This window comes from Macaca fascicularis, chromosome 1 (assembly GCF_037993035.2).
Source record: "Macaca fascicularis isolate 582-1 chromosome 1, T2T-MFA8v1.1".
Classification (NCBI taxonomy): domain Eukaryota; kingdom Metazoa; phylum Chordata; class Mammalia; order Primates; family Cercopithecidae; genus Macaca; species Macaca fascicularis.
The window spans coordinates 202113098-202126301 of NC_088375.1; the positions used below are offsets into that span (position 1 = coordinate 202113098).

The 13204-nt window shown below is 54.3% G+C and overlaps 2 long non-coding RNA genes across 3 annotated transcripts; both read right to left on the reverse strand.

Moving 5' to 3' along the window:
- Positions 1-434: 434 nt before the first annotated feature.
- On the reverse strand, positions 435-7766 carry LOC141408432 (uncharacterized). 2 transcript variants are annotated; one of them, XR_012423089.1, is made up of 5 exons: positions 7631-7766; positions 4180-4381; positions 3951-4048; positions 3474-3558; positions 435-2097 (listed from the first exon to the last, which is right to left on the reverse strand). It is a non-coding gene; the product is annotated as an uncharacterized lncRNA (long non-coding RNA). The 2 variants fall into 2 exon arrangements; XR_012423085.1 differs by lacking the exons at positions 3474-3558; positions 3951-4048.
- A 1095-nt stretch (positions 7767-8861) lies between these two features.
- LOC102146727 (uncharacterized) lies at positions 8862-10776 on the reverse strand. Its single transcript, XR_010579891.2, has 3 exons — positions 10645-10776; positions 9867-10157; positions 8862-9212 (listed from the first exon to the last, which is right to left on the reverse strand). It is a non-coding gene; the product is annotated as an uncharacterized lncRNA (long non-coding RNA).
- Positions 10777-13204: the final 2428 nt, after the last annotated feature.

Sequence of the window (13204 nt, forward strand, 5' to 3'; positions counted from 1 at the left end):
ATCAGCTGCTCCTCCCACTCCCCCCTCCAATCAAGGAAACCCCCTCCCTTCCTCCCTCCCCAGCCTCTGACTGTGCAGGCCATGACAGGAGAGCAGAACATCTTCTGCCTGGGGATCCTGTGGCACCTGCCCACTGCCTGCCGAGCGCACAGCTCCTCTCCAGAGTCGATGACCCCCAGCCCAGCTCCTCCTGCCCCCAGCCTCAGCAACAATCTCCGCATGCTGGACTGAGATTTTGTCCTTTTTCCATTTCTAGAGGTTGGTCCTTATTGTCCCCATGAAGAAATGGGCCCAGAGGGTTCAAATAATTTTTCCAATGTGTGCACCCTCATCCATTCATTCCACAAATACGTATAAAACACTAGTTCTGCAGCCAGCATTGTTCTATCTAGGTAATGGGACTACAGACGCAGACAAAAACAATAGACACAATATTCATGTTGATATTAGACATGTGTTTTTAAACGTTGGGATTGGGGTGTGGCAGTTAGAATGGTAACTGCCATTGGGGCCATCTAGAGCCTAGGGGTCTATGATAATGACTTTAGGCTTTTTATTCCAGATGAGATGGGAAGTCGTGGGGGCTTTGAGCAGAGTGAGAGGGTGTGACCTCTATGTGGTCAGCTTCCTTGGGCTATTATGTCAAGAACAGACTTTGAGGAGTTGGGGGCAAGGTGGGAGCAGGGGCCATTTCAGGTTGAGAGATGGCCGGAGTGAGTCTGGTTTCTGGATTTACTTTGCAGGTAAAGCTGGCAGCATTAGCCATCTGCCCGGAGGGCCCTTCCCAGCCCGGAGTTTCTTCAGTATCGGCAGCTCAGCCCCTTCTGGCTCCCCAGGGCTCCGCCTCCAGGCTCCCACACCAAGCCTCTCAAGTCCTCAGAGTCTAGCCTTAGTCCCTCCTGCTTGGAGGCAGGCGGGGAGGTCTCAGCTGGAGGAACTGAGGAGCCAGGCTGGGGTGGGGTGGGGACAGCTGGGCTCTCCGGAACACCGGCTCCACTGTGTGCCTTGGCTCTGATGTTGGGACCCCCAGTGGAGGCGTGAGAGACGCCAGATGAGCGTGGGTGGTTCCCAGCTGCCTCCTGCGTGAGGACCTGGGGGCTGGGAGAGACTCTCTGCTCAGCCCCCACCCCAGGGCCCTCCAGTGGCAAGCTCCCTCCTGTTTCCCCACCAGGCCTGGGGGGCCAGCTGTGCTGGGGTCAGGGAGACTGTCCTGCCCTGCCTCACCCCCTCCCCAATCACCCCTTCCTCTCTCTCCTGAGTGGTCTGGATCCTCCTCTTTAACCTTGGGGGACTCGTTTTATCCCCATCTTGGGCTGCTCAGCTTCCTCTCTGCCTTCTCCCCACTTTCCCATCTCAGTCTCCTATAGGCTCACCCCCTCAGGGGCTGACTTCTTCCCACCACCAGCACCCCCACCACCAACCACCTTTCTTCTTTGAGGGTGACTCTGGTGCCCTGCCTTCAGGACCCCCAGTCTACATTCTGTCTCCCGGGTAGATAGGGGTTTTGGAAGGCAAGGCCATGTCTCGCCTCCCCACGAGCCCCCTCCTGCCTTTGTCTTTCCCTGTGCCTAGACTGTGTAGGGTGGTTCTGGAGGCAGAGTGTGGACCCTAGTGGATTCTGCTGCTACTTCCCATCAGCCACCTGCACCTTCCAGGGGGACCAAGAAGCATTGGAAGGCCACCCCCCAACAGCCAAAAAAGGTTCAGGGCTCCCCACACTGCACAACACGGCACTTGGTCCAAGCCCTAGTGCCCTAAGATATGGCCATGAAAAGAGGGGCCGAGAGGCAGCCAGGCAGCAGCCCTGGGTCCCTCGCTCTGGACAACCTGGAGCAAGTCTCTTCCCCTTTCTGAGCAGAGAGATCAGACGGGTGATGTAAGCATGAATGGATGAGGCCTCCTGACCCTGGAAGCCTCTTGTGTGTGGGGCGGTGTCCCTGCTGGTGATACTTAGTCCCTCCCACCTCAGACTGAGGCACCCAGGAGGAGGGAGAGGCAGGGGTGGGGTAGAAGCAGAGGCAGGTAATTGAGAGAGCCAGGCAGTAGCAGGTCCATGGAAGGGCGAGCAAGTTCCAGGGGAGGGGACTTTCCCAGCATCTGAGGAGGGAGGAGAGGGGCACATAAATCAGGGCTGACTACCCTCCTCTACCACTAACAAGGGAGGGACAGAACTGCTCCTGGGATACCAGAGAGACAGACGCAATATCTCAAGCGCCTACAGTGTGCAGAGCGCTCTGCACACGTCACCTCACTGGATCTGCAATGATCCCCAGGAATCAATAATGTTAACTGCCATTTTACAGATAGGAAAACTGGGGCTCAGAGAAGTAAAGTCACCTGTCTGAGGTAACACAGCAAGAAAGCAACAGTGTCAGAATTTGAACCCAGTTCTGGCCAGGTGTGGTGGTTCACATCTGTACCCCCAGCATTTTGGGAGGCTGAGGAGGGAGGATCACTTAAGGCCAGAAGTTTGACGTCAGCCTGGGCAATGTAGCGAGATCCCGTCACTACAAAAAATGCAAAAATTGGCCGGGCGCCGTGGCTCACACCTGTAATCCCAGCACTTTGGGAAGCCGAGGTGGGCAGATCACAAGGTCAGGAGATTGAGATCATCCTGGCTAACATGGTGAGACCCCGTCTCTACTAAAAATACAAAAAAATTAGCCGGGCGTGGTGGTGGGCACCTGTAGTCCCAGCTACTCAGGAGGCTGAGGCAGGAGAATGGTGTGAACCCGGGAGGCAGAGCTTGAAGTGAGCCGAGATCACGCCACCGCACTCCAGCCTGGGTGACAGAGCGAGACTCCTTCTCAAAAAAAAAAAAAAAAAAAAAAAAAAAAAGGCCAGGCGCGGTGGCTCAAGCCTGTAATCCCAGCACTTTGGGAGGCCGAGACGGGCGGATCATGAGGTCAGGAGATCGAGACCATCCTGGCTAACACGGTGAAACCCCGTCTCTACTAAAAAAAAATACAAAAAACTAGCCGGGCGAGGTGGCGGGCACCTGTAGTCCCAGCTACTCGGGAGGCTGAGGCAGGAGAATGGCGTAAACCCAGGAGGCAGAGCTTGCAGTGAGCTGAGATCCGGCCACTGCACTCCAGCCTGGGCGACAGAGCGAGACGCCGTCTCAAAAAAAATAAAAATAAAAACACACACACACACACACACACACAAAAATGCAAAAATTAGTTGGGCATGGTGGCAGGCACCTGTAGTCTGAGCTACTTGGGAGGCTGAGGTGGGAGGATTGCTTGAGCCCAGGAATTTTGAGGAATTTGAGCTGTGATTGCACCACTGCACTCCAGCCTGGGCAACAAAGCAAGACCCTGTCTTTAAAAAAAGAAAAAATTGAACCCAGTTCTGTGTGACTCAGGAGCCCAGGCCCTCTCTGGAAACCTCTCAATGAAGTGGGTGAAGGTGGCCCCTCCCCAGCCCCCTCAGATGCCCAGCCACCCTAACCCCTGCCCCCCAACCCCCACCTTGTTGCCTCTTTGGTCCCAAACGGTTTGGAAAATCCTGACGGGAGCAGATGGTGGGACAGATGGAGGGAAAAGCATTTCGGGGCTGAATTACACAAACAAACATTGAAAAAGTGATTAAAACCCCAAGCCACCCCTTTCCAAAAGGCCCTGCCCACCCCAGCCTAGAGCACAGTGGACTCTGAGGTGGGGGCCTGGGGGTCTCTGAATACCCCGCATCTCAGCCCCAGCATCCCATCTTCGGCCCGGCCCCCTCTCTGCCAGGGACCACCCCCGGACCAGAGCCTAGGGTGGCAGAGCTGCCAGGAGCACAGCCCGGGAGGGGGAGGGGGTGGGCCTGGCTGTTCTCAAGGGAGCTGGGCCCTGAGGAACAGCATGCTGGGGCAAGGGGTGGGAAAGTCCTGGGAGCTGGAACTGCAGACCCAAAGTCAGGGATGGGGTATGAGGTTCTGGGGGCCCTCAAGCAAAGTCCCTCACTTTATATGTGGGGCACAGGTCACACAGCAGCGTTACCCGCCCCACGGTGGAGCGGGACAAGGCCCTTGACCTCTGGAAGCTTCAGTTGGTTCCCTGGTCTGTAAATGGAAACAATAATAATAGCACTGGAAGGGCTGCTGTGAGGATTAAGAGGGAGGGAGCTGCGAGGTGCTTGGCGTAGCGCCTGCGCCCAGTCAGTGCCCAGCTAATGTTGGCTGTCAGTACTCACAGGGCTCCGCGTGGCTTCTAGGCAACCCCTGGTGTTGGGAGACCAGGAAGGCTGGGGCTGCTTGAGATGGTCCTTCTCCAAACAGAAGTTTGGGCTTGAAGATCCTGCTGGCAGAACCCCTGAGACTGCTGAGCTCTGCAAGATGGAGATGGCTGCGATGGGTCCCCAAGAAGAGCCCCGACTCCTGGGTAAAAGCACTGAGCTGCATGCCAAGTCCAGTGTCAGGGAGCCCAAGAGATAGAGAAAGTGCTGCATCTTAGCTGGTTCCTCAATATGAGAGTACAGATTTCCTGGGGTGACAGATCCAGGTTCAAATCCTGGCATGGCCTTTTTTCTTTTGGGGAAAGTTGGCAAAAACAACCCCTCTGGTCCATTTTCTGTAAAACCTGCCTTTCCAGCCACGTCCGGGACTTGCTGCCAGAAGCCCGCAGACACCCTGATGTAAGCCTGCCAATGGTCACCCCATCACCTTCTCCCTCAGCCCGTCCTGCCCTTGGGCGCCCTCCACCCACCAAAGGAGGCCGAGGCCCCACCCCATCTGGGACCCCTCCCTCTTCCTCACTCCTACACCTGCTTTCTTCCACTGTGGCAGAGGAGGTCTCAGACCTGCCCTCTTCTCCCCAGTGCCACTCACTTCCTGGTCATATCTGCCCAGTATTACGGCTCTGGCCTTCCCACAGCTTCCCTGCTCTGATCAGTTTCTCTAAATCTGATTACCTTCCTCCCTGCTTAATAACCTTCCATGGCTCCCTGCTGCCTACCAGAGACTCTCTGAGACAAGCCTGAACTCTCACCTCCCACCCCAGCTCTTCTCCCTCCATCTTCCTTTCCCCTAATAATGTCCCACCAGCCCAGCAACCCCTGCCCCAGATGACCAGGATCTTCCCCACACGACCGTCTCCCAACCCTAATCTCTCCCATATGGGAGTTGGCTTTGGTGGATGGGTGAAGTAATGCCAGCGTCTGGGGTCACATCCAGGCCACACTTGCCCAGGAGAGTAATCGCTTTTCCTTTTGCTGGTGAAAGCAGCTCATAGCTGGAAGGGCCTCAGGTGTTGACCAGAGAGGGACAGTGACTTGCCTGAGATCACCCAGCCAGGCCTGCCCTGTTTCTGCTCCCCTCAATCAGAACTGGCCCCTTCAGAGCCTCTGTAATCAAAACATTGAGATCTTTCTTCCACAATTCCATTGCTGGGGAACTCAATCCTGCCACTTCTCTTGGTCTAGCTTGGACGGGACCATTTGAAAGTCATTCCTGGGTTATGGCAAAGGGACCAGTCACTTCTTGGAAGTGGAGCGGAGGGCAGGAGGCTGAGTCTTCACTTGCAACTTTATATTCCCTTCTGTCTGAATGTATTAAAACCTGGACATGGAGGATATTTGAGACTTGAGTCAAAATTAAGATTTTTTTTTTTTTTTTTTATTGAGATAGAGTCTCGCTCTGTGGCCCAGGCTGGAGTGCAGTGGCTTGATCTAGCTCTCTGCAAGCTCTGCCTCCCGGGTTCACGCCATTCTCCTGCCTCCGTCTCCTGAGTAACTGGGACTACAGGCACCCGCCATCACGCCCGGATAATTTTTTTTTTTTTTTTTAATAGAGACAGGGTTTCACCGTGTTAGCCAGGATGGTCTCGATCTCCTAACCTCGTGATCCACCCACCTCGGCCTCCCAAAGTGCTGGGATTACAGGCGTGAGCCACTGCACCCGGCCAATTTTTTTTTTTTTTTTTTTGGCACGGAGTCTGGCACTGTTGCCCGGGCTGGAGCCCAGTGACGCGATCTCAGCTCGCTGCAACCTCAGCCTCCCAGATTCAAGTGATTCTCCTGCCTCAGCCTCCCAAATAGCTGGGATTATAGGCATGCGCCACCATGCCTGGCTTTTTGGTTTTTGTTTGTTTGTTGAGACGGAGTTTTGCTCTTGTTGCCCAGGCTGGAGATGGTGTGGTCTCGGCTCACTGCAACCTATGCCTCCCAGGTTCAAGCGATTCTCCTGCCTCAGCCTCCTGATTATCTGGGATTACAGGCATGCGCCACCATGCCCGGCTAATTTTGTACTTTGAGTAGAGACAGTGTTTCTCCATGTTGGTCAGGCTGGTGTCGAACTCCTGACCTCAGGTGATCCGCCCGCCTCAGCCTCCCAAAGTGCTGGGATTATAGGTGTGAGCCACATGCCTGGCCTAATTTTTTGTATTTTTTTTTTTTTTTGAGACGGAGTCTCGCTCTGTCGCCCGGGCTGGAGTGCAGTGGCCGGATCTCAGCTCACTGCAAGCTCCGCCTCCCGGGTTTACGCCATTCTCCTGCCTCAGCCTCCCGAATAGCTGGGACTACAGGCGCCCGCCACCTCGCCCGGCTAGTTTTTTGTATTTTTTTTAGTAGAGACGGGGTTTCACCGTGTTAGCCAGGATGGTCTCGATCTCCTGACCTCGTGATCCGCCCGCCTCGGCCTCCCAGAGTGCTGGGATTACAGGCTTGAGCCACCGTGCCCGGCCAATTTTTTGTATTTTTAATAGAGACGGGGTTTCACTGTGATGGCCAGACTGGTCTCGATCGCCTGACCTCATGATCCACCCGCCTTGGCCTCCCAAAGTGTTGGGATTACAGGCGTGAGCCACCAAGCCCAGCCCAAAATTAAGATTTTAAAAGAAACTTTCTGGGGTGGGGCGCAGTGGCTCACACCTGTAATCCCAGCACTTTGGGAGGCCAAGGCGGGCGGATCATGAGGTCAGGCGATCAAGACCGTCCTGGCTAACACGGTGAAACCCCATCTCTATTAAAAATACAAAAAATTAGCCAGGCCTGGTGGCGGGCGCCTGTAGTCCCAGCTACTCAAGAGGCTGAGGCAGGAGAATGGCGTGAACCTGGGAGGCGGAGCTTGCAGTGAGCCGAGATTGCACCACTGCACTCCAGCCTGGGTGACAGAGCGAAATTCCATCTCAAAAAAAAAAAAAGAAACTTCCTGGTGGGCATGGTGGCTCATGCCTGTAATCCCAGCACTTGGGGAGGCCAAGGCAGGAGGATTGCTGGAGTCCAGGAGTTTGAGACCAGCCTGGGCAACATGGTAAGACCTCATCTCCACAAAAAAAATTTTTTTAATTAGCTGGGTGTGTAATCAGGAGGCTGAGTCAAGAGGATTGTTGAGCCCAGGAAGTGGAGGTTGCAGTGAGCGAGACCCTGTCTCTAAATAAATAAGTGAAATAAAAATTTTTTAAAGTGCCCCCTAAACTGGGATCTGCCTCCCAGAAGCCTTCCAGCGGCCCAGCTCTGCTTGGGTGGTCCAGGCTGAACGCTGCATTCAGTGCCTATAGCCCTGGGGGATTCTCCTCCCAGCCTGCTCCTGATAACCCAGAAAAGTGGTGGGAATTTCCAGCCACCCGTGTGGTGTGGCTCTGGGAGCGGAGGGACTGTGCATGTAGCTGAGCCCGGCCTCCCTTGCAGAGCTGCTGTGGGAACCTACCAGACACTGTGGAGGGTAGTGCACATGAAGGAGGCTGCTCCGTGACACTTCCGGGCTCCAGGATACACATTCACACAGCCTTGCCGGCAGGTGCCCTAGTGAGAGGAAAGGTCACACCCCAGCTCTAGACTGCCGCTGGCACCCGTTACCTCCCTGAGACTATGCATGGGGTTAGAGCCAGAGGCAAACTAGAACCTAGCTCTGCCTCTGAGCTCTTTCCAGTGGGCCAGGCTTCCTTGGAGGAGTGAGGAGACTTCCCAGAGGGTCCAGGGGTACCCAGAGTTCCAGAACCCCACCCCAGAGGCCGAGGTTGCCCTATGCCAGGAACCCTGTGCTCCCAATTTGTCTCCCTCCCTGGGAAGACCAGGCCAGCTCTCATTCCTGGCACCTTAGGATCTCCTGGAGGCTGAGGATTGCCTCATTGTTTCCATAGTAACAGTGAACAGCAGGGCCTCCTGAATCACTACAGGGAGACTGCACTGGTACCTGCAAGTATGCATTTGCCCTGGGAATGCCTGGGATGGGGGCAGCCTTTGGTGCATGCACACAAGCATATGCACACCTTTGCACACATGCACACCCAGTGCACACCCTTTCCTCCTCCCAAACACATGCACACCCTTGCAAATGCAGGCATCGGCATGGAGCTTCAAGCCCTGGCCCGCTGACCCAGAAGTGGGTCAGAACGTCATCCTGCCTGACATAACCCACTCCCACAGCCACCCTGGCCCACTCAGATGCAGAGAGCATCTCGGGGAAATGAGGGACTTGCGCTTTATAATAATACCCACTGCAACATTTATAGATACTTAGCACGTGCCAGGTCCTGCGCTTTCCTCTTCACATGTAACAGCTCCTGTGTTCTCCACAACACAACTCTGGGATGGATGCCGGGAGGGTGAACATGCTCAGAGAGGCAGAGTGATTTGCCAGAGGTCACACTGTAGTGCGGGACTGTGCCAGTGTGTGAGCCCAAACTGTTTGGCTCCAAGCCTTGGACTCTTGCCTTCCTCACCAGACCCCTTGATGCCAGACCCACAGGCACTCACCCTGGGGCCCACAAACACAGATGGGCGTGCCTGGCAGTAGGTGGGACCAGAGTCAACTAGAATGCCAGGATTCCTGGGCTTGTCACTCTGGGCCATCATATTCCCTCTTCAGCCTCCAGCCATTCCTGTGTCAGGGGTATGAGGGGAGGTTTAGACAACACAGGGATTTTTTCTTCCACTTATTTCTTCTCTGTGTGCAGAAAAGGAATTTTGAGCAGCGAGAACAAGACTCACTGAGAATCTCCTGCCTAGGAAGCCACCGGGGTTCCCTTCCCTTCTGGCAAAGGGAGAAGTCCAGCAGCTGGATCCAGCCTCCAGCCTTCTCTGAGACCTCTCATGCAGACTTTTAACAACGGGGCCGGAGGCCAGAGGCTGGGCCAGCTGGGTCACCCTGAGCAGGGAGTTGGGTGGGCCAGATGGGGGGATGGCTTCCAGGAGGCAGTTTTCAGCAAAAGGATGGTCTGGCAGTGTTGCCAGGAAGGCAGCGATGCCCCTCACTAGAGGCATCCCGGGTTGGTAGGCACTGGATACACCTGTTGAGGAAATTTGAGACAAGCAATGACCAAGTCCCTGCAACATCCTCGTCGTCATCTTTGTCGTCATCATAGCTACCACTGATTGGACACCCTTTGTGTCAGGCACTTTAACCTATGATACAACTGGCCGGGCGCGGTGGCTCACGCCTGTAATCCCAGCACTTTGGGGGCCAAGGCGGGCGGATCACGAGATCAGGAGATCAAGACCATCCTGGCTAACACGGTGAAACCCCGTCTCTACTAAAAATACAAAAAATTAGCCGGGCGTGATGGCGGGCGCCTGTAGTCCCAGCTATTCGGGAGGCTGAGGCAGGAGAATGGAGTGAACCTGGGAGGCAGAGCTTACAGTGAGCCCAGATCGTGCCACTGCATTCCAGCCTGGGGGACAGAGTGAGACTCCGTCAAAAAAAAAAAAAAAAAAAGATATGATACAACTTCCACTACTGCTAATAAAAATGGCAGCTACTAGGAACTCAGCGCTTATGTGGTTGATCTTCATTGACTCCTCACAGAACCCTGTGAGGCAGGTGCTATTGTTAGACCCATTTATAGACAGGGAAACTGAGGCTCAGAGCGATTCAGAGACGTGTTTACAAGCAGGGACAGCAAGATGCAGGCTCTACCTGGCTGCTGTGTCTGTGGTCGGCTCACCTGGGAGTTGGCCTCCTGAGAGCTAAGCAGCAGGCAAGGCAGCCTCTGCCAGATGGGGCCTCCTCCTTGGACTGTTCCTGCACTGGGGCAACGCGGGCTTCACTGTGGCTGAGGTGGCGCCCTCTGCTGGCTGTGCCCAGGCTGTGCAGAGCCACGAGGGAGGCCCTCCGTGGACTTGAGTTGCGGGAGGTGGACTGACCCTGGAGCCTCAGGGTCAGACCTTCACTGCAGATGGCAGCCATTCGCCAGTGAGAACAGGTGCCAAGGTCACTCCGGCAGTCTGGGGCTGAGCTGAGGAGTGAATGTAAAGGCAGTCTTCACTCCCAGGCTTTTGTCCTTCTACCCCTCCCTTGTCTTCCCCTAGCTGCCTCCACCTCCTCCACTGCCTTCCACTCTGGGCCCCTAAAATAGGGCCTCTGCCCCACTGTTTTTGAGGAATCTGAGTGACTGGTGTGCAGCTGATAATCTGTCTCCAAAGGCAAAGCCAGGGTCCAGGGTTTGGGGCCTGGAGCTGCCACTGACTGGCTTTGTGATACTGGGGGAGATTCTCAACCTCTCTGAGTGCTGTTGGATGGCAGCCTTCCTGTGTAGACTCTGAAGAACTGAAGAGATTTGAGGAGGTCTCCTTTACCTGATTAGAAGGCTCTATTCCACCACTCCTCCTCCTCCCTCCCCTCCCCTTCCTCCTCCTCCTCCTCGTCCTCCCTCTTTCTTTCTCTCTGCCTCTTCTCCTCCCCTGACCAGAGGAGGCATTTTAGGCTCAGAAAGCTGGAATTACTTGGCCGTATGTCACCCAGCCAGGGGTTCCTGGCTTCAGAATCTGGACTTTGGAGGGCTGACCTCTGCCCTGCTTCCTTTTCATCTCCTCCTATATGTCTGATCCATCAGCTCCTCCTACAAAAAAGAAAAACATCCAAAATCCTCCATCGACTTCTCTGTCCCCTGCCACCACCCGGGCCAACACCGCATCCTTTCTGGCTGTGAGACCGCATCACCTTCCTTGCTTCCTCACAGGGCATCTGGCCCCCCACTCCTGTTCTCTGCCATCTAGCCTGCTCACTGGAGTGGGCAAAGTGAGCCTTTTAAAATGCAAATCACATCCCATCTCATCTCCCCTCGAAACTTCCCATTGTGAATGGGATCAACCTAACCTCCCTTCCACACCTGGAGGCCATGTGCTATCCAATCCCACCTGCCCTCACTGCCTCCTTCTTGCTTATAAAGTTCCAGGCTCACCGGCTTCTTTCTGTTTCCCCAACATGCCAAGCTTGCTCCTGCCCCAGGGCCTTGGCACATGCTGTTCTGGGGCCGGATCTCCCGTCCTGTGCTGTGTGCTGCTGCTTCCTTTGCCTTCAGGTGTCAGTTCAGATGACTCCCCCTCAACCCATACCACGTAATGTCACCCCACCCAGACACTCTCCACCACATGACTTCCTTGTTTTCATAGCCACTCTCGGTCTCTGAAGATATTTTATTTGGTCAGCAGCTCACTTGTTTATTGCTTATCTCTCCCCCTGGAATATGAGATTCACATGGGGCAGGGACCCTGTTGTCTTGGTCACAGCTGTGATGCTGCTGGCACTTAGTAGGTGCTTGATAAATGTTTGTTGAATAAAGAAAGCCCTTCCTAGCCCCAGCTACTCTTGCAAGCTTGGAACAATCTTTCCAATCTAGTTCTACTTTTCCTGCTCCCAGTGTCACAGCTCAGAGCCTATAGCAAATGCCCACATAAACATGCTGCCTCTCCTGCTTTCCCTCCACAGAAACACTCTGCTCTTCCACACCTCAGAGCTAATGATTCCTCTTTCCCTCTGCCTCTCTCCTCTCACTTGGCTAATTTCCACCTGACAGTACTTATTAAGCTCAAGCATCACCTCTTCCCAGAAGCCCTTCCTGCTTTCCTCTCAAGTTAATTACCTTTTCTGTCCCTGTAGGCCCCAGGTGCCTCCTATTCCAGAAGGCAGTCCCCTCTTTGTATTTTAAGAGCATCTCTCTCCTCTTCCCCAACCATAAGGACTCCTTAAGGACTAGGACCAGTCTGGTTCATCACTATGTCCTCAGCACCACCAGCACTCAGGAAATACTAAACTGGCCTGACTTCATCATTGCCATGATGGGAATTTTGAGGATTAGAGAGGCTAGATCAGTGTCTCCCAGCTGTATGACCCATGGCAAGCCCCTTCTTCTCTTCAAGCCTCAGTTTCCTCATCTGTAAAATGGGTATAATTCCAACTCCTCTGAGGATTCAAAGAGGCTTCCCTTATGGACATAATGTGTCAGCTCGGGAAAAGGGTGAGTGGGGGCTCCCTTGTCTTGGCCCTGGGCTTAGCGACTGCCTCTGTGAGCAATAAGTCCCCTTGAGCCCTTCAGGGAAGGAGATTGATGTGATGTCCTCTGGTGAGCCCTGAGCCCTGGATCCTTGTCCTCAGAGGTCCTTAGAGGTAAGGGGAGGTGGTAGGCAGACTGGATCAGGCTCTCAACTTGCAGCCACATAATTTAATTTGAGACATGTCTCTATAGTTCACTGGCTGTGTGACACAGGGCAAGTCCCCTTACCTCTCTGATCCTCAGCTTCCTGATGTGGAATGGAAGCTAATGACACATACCAGCCTAAGACTCAAAATAACATGGATTAAGGCCGGGCGCGGTGGCTGACACCTGTAATCCCAGCACTTTAGGAGGCCGAGGCGGGTGGATCACCTGAGATCAGGAGTTCGAGACCAGCCTGGCCAACATGATGAAACCCTGTCTCTACTAAAAATACAAAAATTAGCCAGGCGTGGTGGTGGCTACCTGTAGTCCCAGCTACTCAGGAGGCTGAGGCAGGACAATCGCTTGAACCTGGGAAGTGGAGATTGCAGCGAGCCAAGATCACGCCACTGCACTCCAGCCTGGGCAGAAGAGCAAAACTCCATCTTAAAATAAAATAAAATAAAATAGGCCAGGCGCAGTGGCTCACGCCTGTAATCCCAGCACTTTGGGAGGCCGAGGCGGGCGGATCACAAGGTCAGGAGATCAAGACCATCCTGGCTAACACTGTGAAACGCTGTCTCTACTAAAAATACAAACATTTAATCAGGCGTGGTGGCAGGCACCTGTAGTCCCAGCTACTTGGGAGGCTGAGGTAGGAGAATGGCGTGAGCCCGGGAGGCAGAGCTTGCAGTGAGCCGAGATTGTGCCACTGCACTCCAGCCTGGGCGACAGAGCGAGACTCCGTCTAAATAAAATAAAATAATAACATGGATAAAGTAGGTGCTCAATTATTATATCCCCAAAGCAACTCCTGACCTGATTCTTCCTGTGATTTGCAGGGCAGGTGAGAGGGTGTCTAGCGACCA